At 38.9% G+C, this 22,680-nt stretch overlaps 1 long non-coding RNA gene and 1 pseudogene across 1 annotated transcript in view; one reads left to right on the plus strand and one right to left on the minus strand.

The window, feature by feature from the left end:
* Positions 1 to 983: 983 nt before the first annotated feature.
* Positions 984 to 22,680, minus strand: part of LOC128627689 (uncharacterized) — a 56,934-nt gene continuing 35,237 nt past the window's right edge. Inside the window, exons 3-4 of the long non-coding RNA XR_008391975.1 lie at positions 4,757 to 4,835; positions 984 to 1,093 (exon numbers count right to left, since the gene is read on the minus strand). This is a non-coding gene — a long non-coding RNA (uncharacterized LOC128627689). The remainder of the gene's footprint in view (positions 1,094 to 4,756; positions 4,836 to 22,680) is intronic.
* LOC119060911 (serine/arginine-rich splicing factor 7-like) lies at positions 12,718 to 13,426 on the plus strand (annotated as a pseudogene).

Below are 22,680 nucleotides of genomic sequence, written 5' to 3' on the forward strand. Positions count from 1 at the left end.
TTCAGTGTCATCCCATAACCCAAAGGTTGCAGGTTCAAGTGCCAGTCAGGGCACACACCAAAGCTGCCAGTTCAATCCACAGTCCAGGTGTGGGTGTGTGTGACCCCCGGTCCAGACTCCGGGATCCCCATGCTGGCACTGATCCCTTGTCCTGGTGAGTATGGGATACGACCAGCTAATGCTTCTCTCTCACATCAATAATTCTCTCTCTCCCTTCCTCACTCCCTAAAAGCAATGAAAAAAATGTCCTTGGGTGAGGATTAAAAAAAAATATTTCTTGTCCAATTGTTTCATTTCATAGCTGAGAACACAAGAGTACTGAGGTTTACTGACTTGCCCAGAGTAACAGTTAATAGTGAAATTAAAAATGTTTACATCGTAGCTTCTCTTTTATTAGGCTACACATAAATTTTTAGAAATATCCTTATAACTACCTGCAATATGATTGAAATGATCCACACTAAAGTTCCCTAAGAACAGAGCTTGACTCGGGGGTAGCGAGCTGATGGGGCGAAGGGGCATGTGGCTGGGGAAGGAGCCTGCCAGGTATTACTTGACTCAGCTCTGTTGCCAGCACTGTAAGGAGTCTTCAAAACCTGTCCTCACTCTCTTATTTTAAGAACTTACTCAGATTGCCTATTACCTCTATACTATCACTTTCCTGAAAGTAAACCTTGCATAGCTTCCCTCAGGTGCATTTTGTGAACCATAAAATCTTAGGGAGGAGCTGGACCTATAAGACTCTGGAAAAACCAGCCTTGGGCTAGCAGAGAGAATGTGCCATAGCTCCAGGAGAAGAGAGGAAAGTAAGGTTTGCAGTATATATTTAATGCTGCCAAGCAGCTGGGGGCCAGAAATCATGAGAATTTACACCACTAAAGCTGTTCAACAGTAGCTGGTGGAGCTCTGCTAGGAGAAGGCAGATGGAGTGAGATGAAGTGTCTAAGCCAGGAAACAAATTCCAGAAGCTCACCTCAGTAACACTGGCTGTCTTTCAGGATAAAAACACACAGTTGGGTGCTTAGATGTAGTTGCAGATGTACTTAGATTTTAAAAGGAAGTCTGTTGCACCTCACATCCATTAGGATGGTTACTATTAAAATAAACAAACAAAAAACAAGTGTTAGTAAGGATGTTCTGAAATTATAATCCTTGTATAATACTGTGGGGAATGTAAAATGGTACTGACTATATTCATAATATGGCCATTTCCCCAAAATTTAAAAATAGAATTACCATACAATCCAACAATCCTACTTCTGAGTATATACCCCAAAAAAGTGAAAGCAAAAACTTGAACAGATATTCATACACCCATGTTCATAGTAACATTATTCACAATGTACCTGCAAGGGAGCTCTCATAAGACAGTCAGCTGATCTCTCATCATAAACCGTTCAGGACAGATGAGATTGGCAGGAAATATTTAAAGTGATAAAAATTAAGAGCCTACGGCCATGGCTAGGTGGCTTACGTGATTAGAACTTTGTTTGTACACAATAAGGTGGCAGGTTTAATTCCAGTTTAGGGCACATATGTAGGTTGTGGGTTCAATCCCTGGTCAGGGTTCAATCCCTGGGAGGCTGTTGATTGATATTTCTCACCCATGTCAGTGTTTCTCTCTCTCTTTCCCACCTTTCCTCTTTCTATAAAATCAATAAACATATCCTCAGGTGAGGATTAAAAAAAATAGCAAGAACATACAAACAAGACTAATTTACCCAGCAAAGCCAGAATTTAAAATTAAAGGGGGAAGTAAAGAGATTCCCAGAAAACCAAAAGCTAAAGCATTTCATTACCACCAAACCAGTATTACGAGAAATGTTAAAGGGACTTCTTTTAAAATAAGGAAAATAAAAGGAACATTAATAATAAGAAATAAAATTATAATAAATATGTACCTATCAATAATCAGTTTATTTCTTGTTTTTTAATTACCGTAACTTTATTCCACTTTTTAAATTATATTTTATTGATTATTCTGTTACAGTTGCCCTGATATTTTCCCCTTTGCCCCCCATACACCCAGCGTCCATTACTCCCTTGGGCAATCCTCCCACCACTGTCCATGTCCACAGGTCATGCATACAAGTTCTTTGGCTACTCCCTTTCCTATACTGGACTTTACATCTCCTTGGCTATTCTGTAACTACCTACTTGTACTTCTTTATCCCCTCATCTCTTCACCAATTCTCCCCCATCTCCCTCTCATTTGGCAACCTTCCAGTAACTAACTTCTTTTCTCTTGCTTTTAAAGGTCTTTCTTTATTTTTAACCTTTGGCATTTTGCTTCCTTATGTTCCAAACCTATCCTCATTTTTTAAAATTCTTTCTTCTTCTTGTTTTTCTGTGTGCGTGTGTGTGTGTTTGCTTCCTTACGTTCCAAATCATTGATTTGATTCTTGGCTTCATCTATTTCATTATTATTTCCCTATAAATTGTTCTTTATTTCAATTAGTGTATCCTTCATTTCTGACTGGATCTTTATTATGCTGCTGATTTCCTCACTAAATTCCTCAAGCATCCTTAAAAACAGTGTTTTGAATTCTGCATCTGATAGATTGCTCCATTTCATGTAGCTCTTTTTCTTGAGTTTTGATCTATTCTTTCATTTGGGCCACATTTCTTTGTCTCTTTGATTTGGCAGCTTCCCTGTGTTTCTTACTATGTATTACATGTAATAGTGATAGGCCTCCCCTATCACCTAAGCTGGGTACTCGAGGCACATCCTTTGCATGGTCTGAGTATACCCTCCATTTGTAGTTGAGCCTTGGTTGCTGTCAACAGATCAAAGAGAAGATTTACCCAGGCAAGTGAGCTGCAAAGACTGGCTATGACCACTGACCACTGCCCGCTACCCTCCATGGAGGATCAGCTATTCATGGGCAGAGTGGTGGTGCTCTGACATCATCTTTAGCTGTCCGTGGGTGCACTCACCTTGGGGTTTCCCAGATGGTCAGGCCAACATACAAGCCCCCACCTGTGTTTTGCCCGGGGCATTCTACCTGAGCTGTAAAGCAATCTGAGATGGCTGCTACTTGTACTAGGCTTGGGGATGCCCAAGTGAAGCTAAGCTGTAACTAATATGGCTGCTGCTAGGGCCCACTGAAGCCAGCTGTTGCTTGTTTGATAGGCTTTAGAAGCCAAGACCAGATATTCTTATGAAAAAGCAGCTTGGGTGGGCCCATAAGTTGGGTGGAATAGAGCCTCTATGAATCTCCAAGGTGGGTCACAGTTTTAACCAGGTTGATGAAGTCTCAGATGGGACACCAGCCTACAGGCTCCATGGTGGGGGAGGGCTCAGCAAAGGGACAATGGCCTCTGCTTGCCCCAATGCTAGGCACTTCAGTCTCTCCCTGTATACCACTGGTGCCCTTTAAGCTTCAACCATAGTGCTGGAGCTCAGAGGGAGTGAGTCTGAGTAGGTGAATCTGTGTGTGGGTTCCCCAAAAGGAACTGTTCAGGGCTCCAGCAGCCTCCTCCATGGATTCAAACCCTGCTGGTTTTTGCAACCATTAGTTTTGGGGACTTATCTTCCTAACACTGGAGTCCTGGGCTGAGGGGTCTGGTGTGGGCCTGGGACTCCCCACTCCTGAGATATCGCTCCTGAATTTTTATCCATGTGGGTGTGGGGCCAGACTGTTCCATGTCCATGCCTTCCCTCCAGTATGAATGGATGTGGTTTCTTCAATTCTGTAGTTGTCAGACGTCCATCCAATTCAATTTCTGATAGTCTCGAGTGATGGTTTTTCTAGTTTAGTTGTAATTTTGATGTTGTTGTGTGAGGAGGCAAGTGTGTTTACCTATGCTGCCATCTTGTCTAGCCAATAATCTGTAAATGTAAATGAATTAAATGCTGCAGTCAAAATACATAGTGTAGCTGAGTGGATAAAATAACAAAACCCATATGTTGTATTTTGCTGTGTAAAATGCACACTTTTTTCCCAAATTTTTTAGGGAAAAATAAGGATGCACAATATACATGGGTATAATGATTGCATACATGTGTATAATAATGGATATAATAATCCTGTACATAATGCACAGAAAAACATGGATGCATATTTAAATGGGAGCACATTATACATGGCAAAATATGGTATGTGCTATTTACAAGAGATCTGCCTTAGAACGAAAGACACACACAGGGTGAAAGTAAAGGGCTGGAAAAAGCTATCTCATGCCAATGGAAACAAATGAAAAAGATACTGGGGTAGCAATACTTATCATACACAAAATAAACTTTAAAACAAAGGCGATAATAAGAAAAAAGTAAGATATTACATAATAATAAAGATATCAATCCAATATAAGGATATAAGCCTTATAAACATTTATGCACCTGAAATAAGAGCACCTAAATATTTAAAACAAATACTGATAAATATAGAGGGAAATAGCTACAGTAATACAATCATCGTAGGAGAGTTTAATACCCCGTTCATATCAATAAATAGGTCTTCCAGACAGAAAATCCACAAGGAAACAGCAGCCTAAAATGACACACTAGACCAGATGGATTTAATTGATATTTTTAGAACATTCACCACAAATGAGCAGAATATACATTCTTTTCATGCATACATGGAATATTTTCTAAAATAGACCACATGTAAGGACACAAATCAAGTCTCAATGAATATAAAAAGATTAAAATCATATTAAGCAGCTGCCCTGGCAGATGTGGCTCAGTTAATTGGAACATTATCTCATACACCAAAAGGTTGGGGGTTTGATCCCCAGTGAGGGCACATACCTAGATCATGGGTTTAATACTCCTTCAGGATGCTTTGAGAGTCAATCAATGTTCCTCTGGCACTCTCTCCCCCTCCTCTCTGTATAAAAGCAATAAAAAAGTCCTCAGGTAAAGCTAAAAAAATTATATAAAGTATCTTCTCTGACCACAATGGTATAAAACTAGAGATTAATCATGAAAGAATAAAAACTGAAAAACACAAAAGCATGGAGGCTAAATAACGTGTTACTAAAGAATGAATGTGTTAACAGTAATATCAAAGAAGAAATCAAAAACTACCTCGAGACAACCTTAAAAGAAGAACACAACAATCCAAATTTATGGAACACAGCAAAAGCAGTCCTAAGAGGGAAATTCATAGCAACTCAGGCCTACTTCAAGAAGCAAGAATAATCTCAAATAAACACTCTAATCTTACAATTTAAGAAACTAGAAAAAGAACAGCAAACAAAGTCCAAAGTGACTGGAAGAAAGGCAATAATAAAGATCAGGGTAGAAATAAACAAAATAGAGTCCAAAAAAACCTATACAAAAGATCAGTGAAACCAAGAACTGGTTTTTTGAAAAGCTAAACAAGAATGATAAACCTTTAACCCACAGGTGGCAAACGAAGGCCTGAGGGCTGAATCCGGCCATGCACCTTGTTTTATCCTGTTTCTACCCAGCAACGGCACTGAGTTCCCTTTAACTGTTCAGGAGTAGTTACATTTATACAGTGCTAAAATTATATTCAGCCCTTTGAAGGCAACCACGAGGCTAATGTGACCCCTGGTGAAAATGAGTTTGACACTCCTGCTTTAACCTGTCTCATCAAGAAAAAAAAAGGGGAGGCCAAAATATATAAAATCAGAAATAAAAGAAGAGAAGTAACAATTGACACTACAAATATACAAAAGATTATAAGAAAATATTATAAACAACTATGTGCCAATAAATTGGACAATCTAAGAGAAATGGATAAATTTCTAGAAACATACAATCTTCTAAAATTGAATCAAAGGAAACAGGAACAAACTGATAATAACCAAAAAAATTGAAGCAGAAATTTAAAAAAACAAAACAAAAAAACTCCCAACAAACAAAACTCCTGGACTAGATGGATTCACAGATGAATTTTAACAAACATTTAAAGAAGAACACCTACCCTTCTCAAAATATTTCAAAGATATTCAAGAGAAAGGAAGACTCCTAACTTATTTTACAAGGCAAGCATTATTGTACAATTGCAAAAGACAGAAGAAAAAAAGAAAATTTTGGACCCAAATCCCTGATGTAATGAGACACTAAATTTTTCAACAAAATAATAGCAAACACAATTCAGCTATACATTAAAAGATCATACACCATGATCAAATGCAATTTATTTCTGAGACCCAAGGTTGATACATATCTGCAAATCAATTAATGTGATACACCATATAAACAGAATGAAGGATAAAAATCATACAATCTTATCAATAAATGCAGAAAAAGCTTTTCACAAAATTCAGTACCAATTAATGATTTTATAAAATCTCAGCAAAATGTGAATAGAAGAAATATACCTCAACATCATAAAGGCCATATCTGGCAAACCCACAGTTAATATCATACTCAGTGAAAAAAACTAAAAGTGTTTCCCTTAAGATCAGCAACAAGACAGGGATGACCACTGTTACCACTCTTTTTTTTTAAAAAAAGATTTTATTTATTTATTTATTTATTTAGAAAGAAGAAGGGAGGGAGAATAGAGGGAGAGAAACATCAATGTCTGATTGCCTCTTGCCAGCCCCCTACTGGGGACTGGGCCTGCAACCCAGGCATGTTCCCTGACTGGGAAATGAACCAGCGACCCTTTGATTCACAGGCTGGAACTTAATCCACTCAGCCACACCAGCCAGGGCCACTGTTAGCACTCTTATTCAATATATTACTGGAAGTCCTAGTCACAAGAATCATACACGAAGAAAAAGAAGGCATTCCAATCGGAAAGGAAGAAGTAAAGCTATCATTATCGGCAGATGACATAATATTGTATATTGAGAACCTTAAAGATTTCACCAAAAACTACTAGAACCAATAAATGAATTCAGCAAAATAGCAGGTACAAAATAAATACCCAGAAATCAGTTGCATTTTTATACAGCAATAATGAACTATTATAAAGAGAAACTAAGAAAACATTTACAATTGCATCAAAAAATTACCTAAGAATAAATTTAACTGAGGATGTAAAAGACCTGTATGGTACTCATAAATTATAAGATACTGAAGAAAGAAATTGAAGAAGAAACAATTAAGTGGAAGTATCTACTATGTTCATAGATAGAAAGAATTAACATTGTTAAAATGTCCACACTACCCAAAGCAATCCATAGATTCATTGTAATTTCTATCAAAATACCAATAATTTTTTCACAGAAATAAAAACAAATAATCCAAAAATTTATGTAAAAACACAAAAGACCTCACATAGCCAGAGCAATCTTAAGAGAGAAGAATGAGTTTGGAGGTATCGTGCCATCTGATATCAAACTATACTACCAGGGTATAATAGTCAAAACAGCATGGTACTGGCATAAAAACAGACATATATATTAATGGAACAGAATAGAGAGCTCAGAAATAAACCCATGCCTTATGGTCAATTAACATTTGACAAAGGAGGCAAGAATATACAATAGGGTTAAGACAGTCTATTCAATAAAGGGTGGGTAAATTGGACAGGCACATGCAAAACAAAGAAAAAAGAAACTAGACCAGCTTCTTACATCATATACAAGAATAAACTCAAAATAGATTGAAGACTTATGTTAGACTCATAACCATAAAAATCCTACAAGAAAACATAGGCAACAAAATGTTGGCCATCTCTCATAGCAATATTTTTTCTAATATATCTTCTTGGGCAAGAGAAACAAAAGAAAAACAAAGAAATGGGATTACATCAAACTGAAAAGTTTTTGCACAGCAAAGGAAACCATCGATAAAATGAAAAAAACGACCTACTTAATGGGAGAGGATATTTGCTAATGACATATCTGATAAGGGGTTAATAGCCAAAATTTATAAAGAACTCATGCAAATCAACACCTGAAAAAAATTTAATTCAAAAAGAGTTAGAGGACCTGTATAGACACTAGGACATAAAAATGGCCAATAGACATATGAAAAGATGCTCCATGTCACTAATCATCAGAGAAATGCAACTTAAAACCATAATGAAATACCATTTCAGACCTGTCAGAATGGCAATCATCAATAAATCAACAAATTATGAATGTTGTCTAGTATGTGAAGAAAAGGTAACCCTCATCCATTGTGGTGTGACTACAGATTGGTGCAGCCACTAAGGGAGTTTCTCAAAACATTAAAAATGAAACTTCTGAGCACTTCCACCAAGATGGAGGTGCAGGTGGAAACACTGTGCCTCCTCGCACAACCAAGTTTAAAGACAACAAAGTTTTAGTAACAAAAATGCATCCAAAACACAGAAAATTGAACTATATGGAAATCCGACAACAACGAACATTTCAGCCAGACTGGTAAGAGGGACAGAGCCAGCAGTGGAGAGGGGTCAGGCAGGAAAGATCCCCTGGACCAACCAAGGTGCTCAGGCAGCCGTTGGCAGATCCCAGGTGTGGAGTAGCAACAGGTTGACCCAGTGAGGGTGCAAGGCGGCAGGCTGACCATGGTCACACATTCACGCACAGATAAACCAGGCGAAGGAGCAAGCAGTGAGACAGACCATGCAGGCCCCAGCAGCTTGCAGGAAGCAGCAGAGGGGACTGCTATTGCCCCTCTTTGACCCCACCCCCACATGCATCATCACAAACCAGCGACTGAGTTGCCCCGCCCTGGTGAACACCCAGGGCTTTGCTCCTCAAATGTAACAGGCATGCACAGACCAAAACATGGCTCAAGAAGAACAGCTCAAAGCCCCAGAGCCAATAACTCTAAGTGACCAAGAAATAGCCAACCTATCAGACGCACAGTTCAAAACACTGGTGATTAGGATGCTCACAGACCTGGTTGATTTTAGTCACAAATTAGAGGAACAAATGAAGGCTAAACTAATTGAAATGAAGGGAAGTGCACAGGAAATCAATAGTGATGGAAAGGAAACTGGGAATCAAATCAAGGGAGTGGACCAGAAGGAAGAAAAACATGACAAAACAGAAAAATATGAAGAAACAAGAATTCAAAAAAATGAGGAGAGGCTTAGGAACCTCCAGGACATCTTTAAACGCTCCAACATCCGAATTATAGGGGTACCAGGAGGGGAAGAGGAACAGCAACAAGTGGAAAACTTATCTGAACAAATAATAAAGGAGAAATTCCCCAATCTGGCAAAGGCGATGGACTTCCAGGAAATCCAGGAAGCTCAGAGAGTTCCAAAGAAGTTGGACCCAAGAAGGAACACACCAAGACACATCATCATTACATCAGCCAACATTAAAATGAAAGAGAGAATTCTAGAAGCAGCAAGAGCTAAGGGGACAGTCACCTACAAAGGAGTTCCCATCAGACTGTCAGAGGATTTCTCAAAAGAGACCTTACAGGCAAGAAGGGGCTTGAAAGAAGTATTCCAAGTCATGAAATCCAAAGACCTACATCCAAGATTGCTCTATCCAGCAAAGTTTTCATTTAGAATAGAAGGACAGATAAAGTGCTTCTCAGATTAGATCTAATTCAAGGAATTCATCATCACCAAGTCCTTATTATATGAAATGTTAAAGGGACTTATCTAAGAAAAAGAAGATAAAAATACAAACAGTGAAAGGACAGCAAACTCACAGTTATTAACAACCACGCCTAAAAGAAAAGCAAACTAAGAGGACAGCTTAATCAGGAGCAGAACCATAGAAATGAAGATCACATGGAGGATTAGCAACAGGGGAATAGGAGGAGGAGGAGAAGGGGGGAGAAGGTACAGAAAATAAGTAGCATAGACGGTAGGTACATAGATAGTGGGGAGGGCAAGAATAGTAAAGGAAATATAGAATCTAAAGAACTTGAGACATGTGGACATAAACTAAAGGGGGGAATGGTGGGGGAGGGGGTGTGCAGGGTGGAGGGGAATGAAGGGGAGAATTAGAATAACTGTAATGATATAATCAATAAAATATATATTTTAAAAAATGAAACTTCTTTATAACCAAGTTAATTCATGTCTGGGTGTATATCTAAAGAAACCAAAAGCACTAATTCAAGATATATACACCCAATGTTCATCACAGCATTATTTACAGTGGCCAAAATATGGAAGCAACCCAAAGGTTGCTGTGAGGGTTGTCAAAGGGTGTTTTTGTTTTAGTTAGTTTGTTTTCTTTAAGATGAGAGAAATAACTGTGTGGTGGAGGAAATGATCCTTTTTGAGAGGGAAAAATTAATGATACAAGATGGAGAGGGGATGTCCTTGAGAGGAAAAGAGGGATAGAATATGGTGCCCAAGTGCAGAGGTTGGTCTTAGGAATGTAGACAATTCATCCATGACTGAAGCATAGGCCAAGTCTACAGGTATAGATGTAGGTGGGAGTGTGTAGAATTTCTCTTCTCATAACTTCTTTCTGCTTTGTAAGATATAAAGCAAGAGCCTCAGCTGTGAGTGGGGAGTGTCAGAGGTATTGGAGGTTTGAGACAAAATGTGAAACATGAGATAGTCATCTAAGAGATGGGGAAAATAAGTATATTAAAGAAGGGTAGGAGGATTACCTGGCAGCACTAAGGGCCTAATTGAGGTTGACGGTGAAATATTTAAAGTGAAAACAGTTAATGTTTTTCAATTGTATTTACCTGTGTGGGTGGTTGTTCAGAGGAGGTAAGAAGTTGACATGATCAGGTTTGGGGTTTTGCCAGGAGAGTACCACGAAAGGAGAGAGGAGTAAGAGACTAGCTGGGTAATTGTAACAAAGGTGGGATGGCAGGGAGGTGAGGCCATAAGGAAATAAGGAATGATAAAATGGTCATAAAATCCTGACAGGGTACTAGAGGAAGGGCATGGGAAGTTAAAAGATTAGTTGAGAGAGTGGGTTACTTGGAATTGAGATGATAGAGAGGGTGGAGTTATTGGTAATGACAAGGCAGGACCATAGAGGGGGTGACTGTGATAGGGTGAAGGACACCATCATTGGAGGAGAAATGAAGCAGGGATCGAAGACTTGGAGAGGCCAGGATAGGATCATCTGCATGCCACTGAAATCACCCAGAATTAAGACAGGGTTATTTTTGGAGAAAGTGACAGTGACACTGGAACTAAACTCTTCAGCTAATTGGGGTGAATGAACCAGGGTCTGCAGATAACAGCAATTACCGTATTCTAAATATTAATCCTCAACTATTAGCCTTAATGTGTCAATTTCAGAGATGTTACAGCCTTGAAAACTTTCTTTACCAATGACAAGGAAAACAATGTTCTCAATGATACTCACTGTCACTGTTCAATGTACCATCAGAGAGAATCTGTCTTACCTTCCTGTTAGATAAAGCTTAGACTTTGGAAGATGATAGTTTATTCAAAATGGGAAATGAACTCTCAGAGGCCTTTGGGAATACTAACTGCAAGGGATTAATAATTTATCCTTAACAGTTTTCAACAAATATTTACTGAGTGAAATCTTATAAAAATGATATAAACTCTTGCTTCTGGTTAATCCTGTCTATAGCATGTTCTATAAATGGATTCAGCTTTAATAAATTTAAGAAAGTTTATGTATTCAACCACTATCTCCTGACTCTAGGATGCAAAGGTGTAGGGATCTTGCTCTCAAGGTCTAGTGTGGAATACAAACAAGAAAAAAAAAAGATATATGGTAGAGAGTAATAAAGAGCCTAACAGATGCTTAAGATGTAATAAAGTAAAGGCACAGAAGTGGGACCAGCTTTTGTGGGGGCTTCTGTCAGGGATCAAGAAAAGCCTCAGAGAAAGGCATAGCTGTGCTGTAAAGGAAAGGCCTTGTGAAACCTAACCTGACACAACATGCATTTTCAAATGATGTTATTTAATAGAAATATCTTTGTATAACCTATTCATGTAGTCAACATCTATCAGTGACTTGCTCTGTGCCACACACTGTCCTAGGTCCTGGGCCAACCGGACAGATCTTTGCTCACAGTTGAGCAGTGAGACTTTGACACTAAATTTAAGTGTGAAAAATGTTGTGGTAGAGAAAGAGTGGGTCTCTAACAGAGGGGACCAGCCCTAGTTCAGAGGAGAAATGTTAGCACACAGCTGAAAACTTGGGTGTTTGTCTAGTTGGCATGAGTCCTGTCTTTTTGAAAGTAGAGTCATTCTCACAGTTGTTCTGAATCACCCATAAGGCCTAACCCAGGGCCAAGGGAATGTAGTCAGTAGCTCAGAAACAACTGAATGACTGGGCCTCTTCTTTTATGCTGGGGAAGGCACTTCTGGATATTCACCATTCTGAAAATAATCCAGTTTTGTAGAAATGCCAGAGATATTTCTGATTAAATTCTACCAAATAGTTTTTACTGAGTATTTATTAAAGTCTTGTGTGGTTAAGAAGGACATAAGATTATAGTCATGAGATTACTTAATTGAGAAGAGTTCTGTGCTGAAAACGCTAACTCTAGCCAGCAATCTCACAAATTCTCATCATTGGTCATGACAGAGCAATTTTTCACTGTGTAATTTTTATGGAAATTGGGTAAGAGGTGCATCACCAGGAATGGTATATTACAGAGCTCTTCAATGTACCAACTTCAACCTTACAGAATGAGGAAGATATAACTAACACCCAAACCAGAGCAAAAGCTGGCTAACTCTGCCCGTTAACAGATGGCATTCATAATACTTAATACATTGAGTCTTCCAGGGTGCATTACAGTTGTATACATTATTAATAAGTACTTGTGAAGTAGTGCCACCAGGAGTGTTGGCATGTGAGGGATTTGCAGTTTTTTGTATTGCTGGATCCCTGGGCACTGCAAGCTGTAGAAGCAGAGCTTGTGGGTCAGTCATCATGTTGAGTTACGGGTGGTATGAAGGAGAAACCAAGGTGTATGTTGGTAACCTGGGAACTGGTGCTGGCAAAGGAGAGTTAGAAAGGGTTTTCAGTTATTATGGTCCCTTAAGAACTGTATGGATTGCAAGAAACCCTCCAGGGTTTGCCTTTGTGGAATTTGAAGACCCTAGGGATGCAGAAGATGCAGTGTGAGGCCTGCATGGAAAGATGATTTGTGGTTCCCAAGTGAGGGCTGAACTATCAACATGCATGCCTCAGGGATCTCATTTTGATAGACCACCTGCTCAACGTCTCTTTAATCCCAATGATAGATGCTATGAGTGTGGTGAAAAGGGACATTATGCCTATGATTGTCATCACTATAGCTGCTGAAGAAAAAGCAAGTCACAGTCTAGATCACGTTCAAGATCCAGAGGTAGGAGATACTCTTGCTCATGAAGCAGGAGCAGGGGAAGGAAGTCAAAATCAACATCTCCTCAACAATCAAGATCTGTGTTTCTTTGTAGATCATGATCAGCCTTACTCAGATGATCTAGGCCTGGTTCTATGAAAGGATCCAGATCCAGGTCAAGGTCAGGATCAAGGTCCAGGTCTCTCACCACCAAGAAGCAGCTGATCAAAGCCCAGATCTCCATTTCCAAATATTTGAAGTTGTTCCCCATCAGGAAGTCCATGAAGAAGTGCAAGTCCTGAAAGAGTAGACTGAAGTTCTCAAGTTCACATTTTAGGGAAAAGTTACTTTGTTCACATTACCCTAAGGGATTTGTGATGTTTGTTAAATGTAATCTAGGAAGGTTATTTTAATAACCTAATCAAGATTTGGATTATTACTCTGTAAATTCACAGCACTAAGGTAATATAAATTTTTGTTGAATGTATTAACATCTTATGGTTTGAAAATGGTGGGTTTTTATTTGGCACATTTAAATAAAATGTTTCTAACTCAAAATAAATAAATAAATAAATAAATAAGTACTGGTGAAATTCATTAAAAACAAGTCAACTTTCCAGACCCCAGAAACAAAGATTGTGCAATAGCACCAGAGCTGGAAGGGATTTAGAGGTCATCTAGTTTAGGCTTTGCCATCCAATAGACTTTAAAGATTTATTTGATATTTTTAATAAAGACATTAACCAAGATGAACATTCCCTACTCTGTCAGTGTCTCTGATTTTACTGGAACCCAGGTCATGGAGGGTAGCTGTGTTGACAGTCCCAACCCCACATGCCACACTTACTCCTTCCTACATTCATGCAATGGCTTCGATGTCAGCACCCAGGCCTGTGGGAACTTTACAGTTTCATAGAAACTAAAAAGTGGCAGAATAATGAGAGAACATTCTAGAGTGATGATAATGCTGTACATACTGAAAAGAATGTGGGTTATCCAGGCATGTGCATTTGTCAAAACACTGGGATGGTACATTACAGATTTGTGAATTCCATTTTATGTATATTATACCCCCCAAAACTATTAAAAATCTCTCTAATAAATTATATACATGCCTAAGTGTTTAGAAATGAAGTGCATTGATGTCTGTCAATGTATCAAAAAGATCAGATTGATTGACAGATAGACAGGAATAGATACATGGATCATTACGTGAGAAGTGCTAAAGGTAAAATCTAGGTAGTTATACGGATGTTCACTGTACAATTCAGTTTTTCTGAAAATTTTCACAGTACATATAAATTATTTATGTTTATATACTAATAGATGATAAATATCAATAAAATAAATAAATTTAAAGTGAACTAATACAACATTTGAAATTTTCATAATAAAATATTGAGGGAGAAAAAAGTAGCAGAATAGTCTCTCCTAAGCCAACCCAACCTAGGAATAGAATGCTCATAGAGCATGCTATTATTCTATTAATGTCCTGCAGGGTTCCCTGTACAGTCAAATCTGAGCTCTTTGGCTTGGTCTATGACACACTCCATGATCTGCCCTCTCTGAACACATCTTCAATTCTCCAAGCATAAGCATAGAGCTGTAAAGATATGTGGGCAACTGAGCTAGCTAATGCTTTGGTATCTCTTCAATATTTCTTAAACTAATTTTTACTTATTAAAGCAATACATATACATACTTTAAAATGTCAAGTAGTGCCAAAATTCTTATTAAAAAAACAGCAATATTTTCTCACCTCCTTTGTCCCACCCCCACCATCCTATGATCCAGGGACAATCAGTTCCAGCTTTTATAGTTGTTACTACTTGCCTCCAAGTTTCTGGGAGATTCTCAAGATTCTCTCTATGCATCAAGTTAGATATTACCTATTGATATTCTTTTATTTAGGTGAGGCAGTTAGCTCTCTTCCTCTTCTCTTGCCTATACCCTCATCTTCCCAACATAGTCATATTATATTTTTTGGTTAAACCCATATTCAGTGTTAATTAATATGACTTTAAGCACTGTTTGCTCATGAGTCAAGAGGTGTATGGTAGCTGCATTTTCTCTCTTGTATATCTTTTGGTTTCTCCTGAAGTTGATAACTGACTCTGTTTTTTCATTTGCTTAGATTTCATTGAATTAAATGTAAGTGTTTCCACCACCACTAACAGTTCCATAAAACACTTCTCACTAAAAATTTTCACATTACTAAACCTGTTGGATAATCTAGCAGTTCTGTTTTGTTCTCCCTGATAGCATCATTCCTAAAGCCCTTCATTCCACTTAATTTATACTGTCATTTCTAGGCCCACCTCATCACCTAGTCTACCTGAGGTCTTTTGGGACTTCCTTTGCCATCATCCTGGAGATGTCCTTTGCCTCACTCCTGTGTTGGATTCCTTGTTCTCTGGATACAGTGGGTTCTTTCTTGGTTTATTTCCTCATTTGGGGAAACATCATTTAGTAATTTCTTGAGAAAGAATATATGAAAAAACATCTTTTTGAGATTTTACAAAATTGTCTATCCTATCCTCACACATAACTAATTGTTTGTTTGGGTGAGTGGTGTAGAATTCTAGGTTGAAAGTAACTTTTACTTAGACTTTTAATGGTATTACTCCATTAGTTTCTAATCTGAAGTTACTCTTTTTCCCAATCCTTTGGAATTATATATTTTCTCTATCTCTGAAAGGATCTCCTCCCTCTGAGTTTTTGTTGTTTATTGTTCTGGTTTCTAATTTCCACATTGGAGATTTTCCTCAAATCTCCAGTGATCTTCGTTTATCCATTTACAACTTAAAATGAAGTACTTAAAAGATATTTGGAACCTGTTTATATGAGAATGTACCTATCTTCTGGTGACCTGTAATATAGTCAAGTGGTTAGACAACTTTTTCATTTGGTATTCCTAGATTTCAATTTCTGATGGTATTTAATTTTTTTTTGGGGGGGGGAGGAGAGCAGAGAGGTAGTACCATTAGAACCTGGCACTGAAGTCCTCATTTCCCTCTTTTTAGACTCTAGGGCTTCACTGCCAGCTCTCCTCTGCACCTGATCTACTGAGACTTTCTAGTTCAGCTTTTCCAGAGACCTATCTGTTTCTTAAACACTCTTAAACCCTTTCCACTCCCTTATACCCCCTCCGCCTTCCAGATATTTCACACCACTGACTCCTGGGCCTTTCTGCAGTTGGGCAGAGTGGATCAGCTCCTTCTGATTAACATGGCCCCATGCAGGAACTTTAGTCTGACCTTCTTCCTCTTTGATTCAGAGTCACTGTCTCCTAGTTCTACTAAAGATAGACTCTATGTTTCTAATTCTTGTTGTTTTAGGGAAATTTTTGAGGAAAATAGGAGGGGTGGAACCGTCTCTACTCTGTCATCTTAAAACTGGAAGCCCTCCAAATGAATACTGTATTTTACTCTCATACTACTACCACACTCACAACACTTTTGGTGCCAGATGTGTGTGGGTTTTTAAACCCCATATGAAGCAATTTTGTGACACCAGCTGTGTGTCTTACAATTTAACTCAATTCTGACACCATCTACCTGGATATCCCACAAGTTAAGGGCTCAGCACCATGCAGCTGCCACCCTCCCCAATTTTAGATGACAATTACAGGTAGTAGGTCTCCAGATTACCTAGAACTTCCATCTGACTTGGCTATAAATTGGAAGTTCCCATGATCCTCTCTCTCTTGGATTCTACTACTTACCAGCATACTCACAGAACTCAGGGAAACACTTACTTACATTTACTGTGCTATTAAAAGATAATAAAGGATACAGATGAACAGCCAGATGAAGAGATATATAGGGTGAGATTTGGAAATGTCCTGAGAGCAGAAGCTTCTGTCCCCCTGGAGTTCAGAGGGTGTGACTCACCCTCCCAGTATGTGGATGTGTTTACTGACTTGGAAACTGTCAGTATTTGGGGGAGTTTTATGGAGGCTTCATTGTATAGACATGACCAATTATTAATTCCATTTCCAGCCCCTCTCTAGAGGGTGGGAGGTTAGGCTGAAAATTCCAAGCTTTAATCGTGGCTTGGTCTTTCTGGTGACCAGCCCCTATCTATGAATCCACCAAGAGTTACTGCATTCACCCAGGAAATTCTAACAGATTTAGAAACTCTGTATCAGGAATAGGGTCAAAGATCAAATATTAGAACAAAAGATACTCCTAGTACTAGTACTCTTATCACTTGGGAAATTATAAAGGTTTTAAGACTTCTATGTCAGGAATTGGAGGCAAAGACTAATATATATTTTTCTGTTATCTCACAGATATTCTTTATTATTGTTTTTAAAATATTTTATTAATTTTTTGAGAAAGGGGAAGGGAGGGAGAAAGAGAGGGAGATAAACACTGATGTGAGAGAGAAACATCTATTGGTTGCCTCTCACACATGCTCCAACCAGGGCCCCAGTCTGCAACCCAGGCATGTGCCCCGACCAGGGGTCAAATCAGCAACCCTTCAATTTGCAGGATGACACCCAACCATCTGAGTCACACTTGTCAGAGCTGTTCAAGAAATTTTTAGATGAGAGGCTGGGGGCTGCATGGGGAAAGAAGACCAACAGTGGTAGAGAAGCTAAACTCTGCCTCTATTAGTAAGTCTTATAACTTGAACTGGTTTAGGTCAAAGGGAAATGTACTTGCTTATATAACCAAATCACTGAAAGTACAGGGATGGCTGGATCTTACTAGAACTAGGCACCTGATCCTCTCAGGACTCATTCTGGAGACTGCTACATTCTTCAAGTGGTGGGGAATGACTTGTGCTCATACCTTGACATTACTATCATCAGAAAGGAAAGACTGCTATATTAGTCAGCTCTTGGAAGAAAAAACCTAGGGAAATTCTTTGACATTCTCATCTCTCATTGTGGACTTGCCCTATAGTGGCCTGGAAAGGTCTGTTGGATCACAAAACTGAGGGGAAAAAGTGGCAAGCCCTGAAATAAAAAGCAAGCAACATCAATGTTACATGGAGGCATTACTGGTGTCCTGTGTATTCACTGAGGTGTTGATGTGCTGCTCACCACTCCCCTAAGTGAACTTCTCCTTTGATGAGGTAGATAGAAAACATAGGTTCATTTATTACTTTACTTCCTAAATGTCTATGAGCATCTACTATATGCTGCTGGATACTGGGAATAAAAAGATCAATAAACCCCAGTTGCTAACCTCAAGGAGCTCACAGGCTAATTGTCAAGAGAGCCATATAAATAAACAACTGTAGGTGAACACTGTCAGTATAGCTTAAATCCAGATGATTTAAGATGCTTTTTAATCCAGATGCTTGAAAGACGTGGAGAGAAAGGAGGCTGTAATTTCCTCTGCAGAAGCAGTATTTGGCAGCGATGATACAGCTGGGTTTTGAAAAACATAAATATGAGATCACCAGCTAAATGGAAGAGAAAAGAAAGTCCAAGTAGAGAACCATCTGCTAAGGCTCATTTATTTATTTGTTCAAAAATATGTATTGATTACTACTAGATACCATGCACTAAGTAAGCACTGGGGATACAATTCTGAACAAAACACACAGTCCCGGTTCTTGAAGTTTCCATTATGATGATGTCAAACAATCAAATGATCAAACAAGTAAACATCTAATTACAAAGTAGGTTAATTGCCACCAAGAAAAGTATTATGGTGCTATAAGAACAGGGTTGATAAGAGTGGGATGGTGATGTGAGAGGAGGAATCACAGCATGGAGTATCTAGGACCCATAACCATTTTCATGCGGCCAAATAAGAGCAAATGGCCCAGCGGTCTTGGACAGGGCAGCAATCTGTTGCTCCGTTGCAACCCTTAGGGTTGTTCCACACTGGTAAATAGTTCTTCAGAACCCATGGACAGAGAAGTATGAATTCTAGAGACTTTTCTTTCCTTCAGAAATTCTCTCTTCTGAGAATTTCAAACTTCCTTTTGAAAATTATGGATACTCAAGTCAGACCTGATCTGTCAAGTTGCTGCCCACTGCCTCCATCAATATGTTCAAGACCATCTGGAGTTTCTCAAAATCCTTCAGTGAGTTGTCTTTTGTTGTTCTTTAAAAAAAAACTTTCTCCAAACAACTGTGTCATCAGCTGCCTTCTCTGATGTAGAGGATTTTTTAAAATTTAAGATTAATTTTTTATTGAAGTATACATGTCATATGAAAGTTTTTTCTCATAAGAATTTTATAATTTAAAAAACACATAATTACTTTATATAATGCTTCAGTTTAGGTTATCCATTATCATGAATCCTTTTGGTCCCTGAACCTGTCTTTGTTTCCTGTTCTAAGGCTGGGTGCAGAATATAACTGCCCCTATGGGGAAGGGCTGAAATCCAGGGTAATAGGGAGACCAGTTTCAGCTATCATGGATGATGGGAAAGTAACTTAACACTAGATATGCTGTTAATATGCAAATGAGAGCATAAGCTATATGAATAATTTTCAAGAGGTTTTTTCACAAAAAGTATGTTTCATATCATTGAAGATTTAGTTACTAACAAGCTATACCCAAGTCACTTAACTACTTATCAACCCTTTGAAGTAACGTCAATATTTCAGTTTCCAATTTCCATTCTTTGTTGAAGTTCTTATCGAATGCATTAAGCACACTAACAGTTGGAAACATTTTTAAAAGTTGACTTTAGATGCACTCTCTCTTATGCTTTAAAAATGACTAGTATTTTTGATTTCCATTTAGCAAAGCAAAGCTTCCAAGCTTTGTCCTTGTTTGGGATAGAATCAAGTTTTGGTGAGTCACTGATCTGTCCTGCAAAGTACTGGCTTCCTGGTTATGCCAGGTTGGATTCCTGTGATTCATACCTTTAAGCTGGGGAGTGTCCAGATTCATATGTACAGAGAACATCCACCTAGAACAGCCTATTAAATGCTTCACCTAGAGATGATGTCAGGAGCACCCAGACCAGATTCTGGCACCAATGATCCTCAGCAAAATGGCAAAGTAAGTATGGTATGCTACTGGCGCCTTCCCAAAGACCACATCTTTGCCTCTCCCCATGTTCCCTCTCCTCGACTTCAGTTTTTATGTTTTTAGTTCTAGTAAAGAACTTCTGAGGTGGCCTAAGGGAGGCATTGAGAGAGATGAAGAGGACTGCTTTGGAGTAACTGTGACTGTAAATGATATCTTGAGTATGGGACTACTTGAGTGTCGATGTGTCCACACCCAAACTCTATTTACAAGTCTTGAAAGAGAGGCTTTCAGGGAAGAAGGAAGGGGTCTGTGGAAACAAGATAAGAGAGAAAAAATGTGCAGAAGGGAGAAGCCCTGATGAGAGCTACACCCTCAGGAGCAGAAAAGGAGCCATCTACATTTCTAGGTACCAGATAAGAATAAATTTGCACATCATGTAAGGTTTTTGGAAACTTTATAACTTTTTCATCTTGTTATTTTTTTATCCCCTTCTGTTCCCTCATGATGCCCTCAACAAAGCCCTTAAAACTGAAAGGGCCTGTGAACTTATTTTCATGCATAGAACAACAGAGATATATCCCACTCCAAATCCACTCTTGGAGGAAAATGAGAACCAAGAAAGAGAGTATGTGCTAACAGCTTGGGGGATAAAAAAAAGCAAGCTGAACTTCTCAGACCTATGTACAGGAGAAAAAAGTTCAAGGGGGCAGATCACTGAAAGTCTGACTAGGAAGAGAGCCTTAGAGTTCCCCAACAATCCCTGGGGGGGGGGTACAACCCTCCATCCCCCAGTGCCTGTCCTCTTCTAGGTGCTCCATGATTTCAAATAGCCTTTTCTTCTTATCCTTAACCCGAATTCCCATTTAAGCAAAATAGAAAAAGGAAATGCCTGGACTACCATGGCAAAATCAAGGAAGCTTTGCAGAAGAGGAAGAAACAAATGCCTTTCTTAATTTGGCATCATCTCTACAAAATTCTTTTATGATTCAGCACCCTTCTGTGTCAGCATCCATGGAATCTCCAGAGCTAACATCATTTAAAAAAAATAGCTGCTGTTAGGGTAGTTGGTGATGAGGGCTGTGAAAAAAATCACAAAGAGAAGAAAGTGTAGAGAGTAAAGTTTTTTTTTATTTACTCTCCAAGAAAGTGAATATGGTATGGAGAGATACACCAGCATTGAGGGATAGGGGCTTTGAGCTTTCATGGGATTATAATTGGCTTAAGAAAGGGTGAGGTGGGTTGTAACATAGGTTGCAGTTTGTTCCAAAGTTATCTTTTGCCTGTGTTAGTTATATTCTGTTCTTGCTTTCCAATAATTTCTAGTCCTGGGGATATAAGCTCAGAAGAGTAAAATGGCAGTCATGTTTAACAAGGTCATAGGCCTGCTCAGCAAATAGTGCCACTATAGCAAATGCGGCTGACTTTATCCTTTCAGCTACTTTTTATTTAATTTTTGAAAAGAGAAGGTGGGGCAAATCCAGTCTCAAGAGAAATATCCAGTTGAAGAACTTCTGAGAGGCTCATAAATGCACATCAGAGCCCACAACTTCCTTGCTTTTATTCCTGAATGTGATTACATTAGCCAGACACAAATGGCAAACATGTCATGTTAATGACTTGTCAACACAAGTGTATCTTTTCCTTCCATTCTTTTAATTATTCAGCATTAATGAAAAGCATCTTTGCATGCTTTTCATTGAATTTCTTATTTCACTTTCACGTATGTTAGAAAACAAAGACCTTCAATCAGCCCGTCAGAAGCAGGAAATCCCTTTGTTCAATTCTCTCATTCCATCTCCAGCCCTGAGTATTCTTTTGATCTAAATGCATACTTACCTTCCATTCTTCTGGGATGCCCTGCCAAGGGAATCTGGAGTAACGCTCTGGATATGCCCCATTTCCTGCCTTAGCTCCCCTTTGCAGTTCCTTAAGTTTGGGCTCATGACTAGAAGGAGCTATGAGAGCATGGCCTGCTGTTGGAGGGTAGAGCCCTATGGAGTTCTGGTTATGAAGGTGGCCTCTGCATTTTGACAGCCTGCACTAGAATCCTTGCCTCCGGCATTAATAATACAGTATTATCTTGAACAAATGTCTACTTTTCAAAGCCTGTAAAATAGGAATCACAAACCCTTGACATGGCCAGGCTGACACTGGTACAGACCTGACTTCTGCTAAAATAACAACCGATATAATAATCTCCTATTGGGTAACTCACCCAGCGAAGACAACCGACAGCCCTAATCCTGAGTGGGCACTCCACCTGAGTTGGCAGAGACCACTTCCAGCCAGCACAGCACTTACGCAACACCTAAATGTTAAAGCCAGATATTGCCTGCCAAGCAGAGACACTCCAAGACTTTATTTTCTTAATATGGAGAAGAGCTGGTTTGTGATTTTCAGCTTTAAAAGGTGTGGTAGTAAACCTGAAGATCCACACCTCCAGGTACTCATACCCTTGTATTGTTTTCTCATGTCGGAGTTAGACTATGTGACAGATAGAACATGGCAGAAGTAATAGAATGTCACTTTCTGGGCTGGATTATAAAAGACATTTTGGCTTCTGCCTGGCTTCATCTTGGATCAGTCCTTCTGGAGGATGCCGCTGCCATTGCTTCAGGCAGT

Source organism: Artibeus jamaicensis, unplaced genomic scaffold (assembly GCF_021234435.1).
Source record: "Artibeus jamaicensis isolate MK-2021 breed Jamaican fruit bat unplaced genomic scaffold, CSHL_Jam_final contig_465, whole genome shotgun sequence".
NCBI lineage: Eukaryota > Metazoa > Chordata > Mammalia > Chiroptera > Phyllostomidae > Artibeus > Artibeus jamaicensis.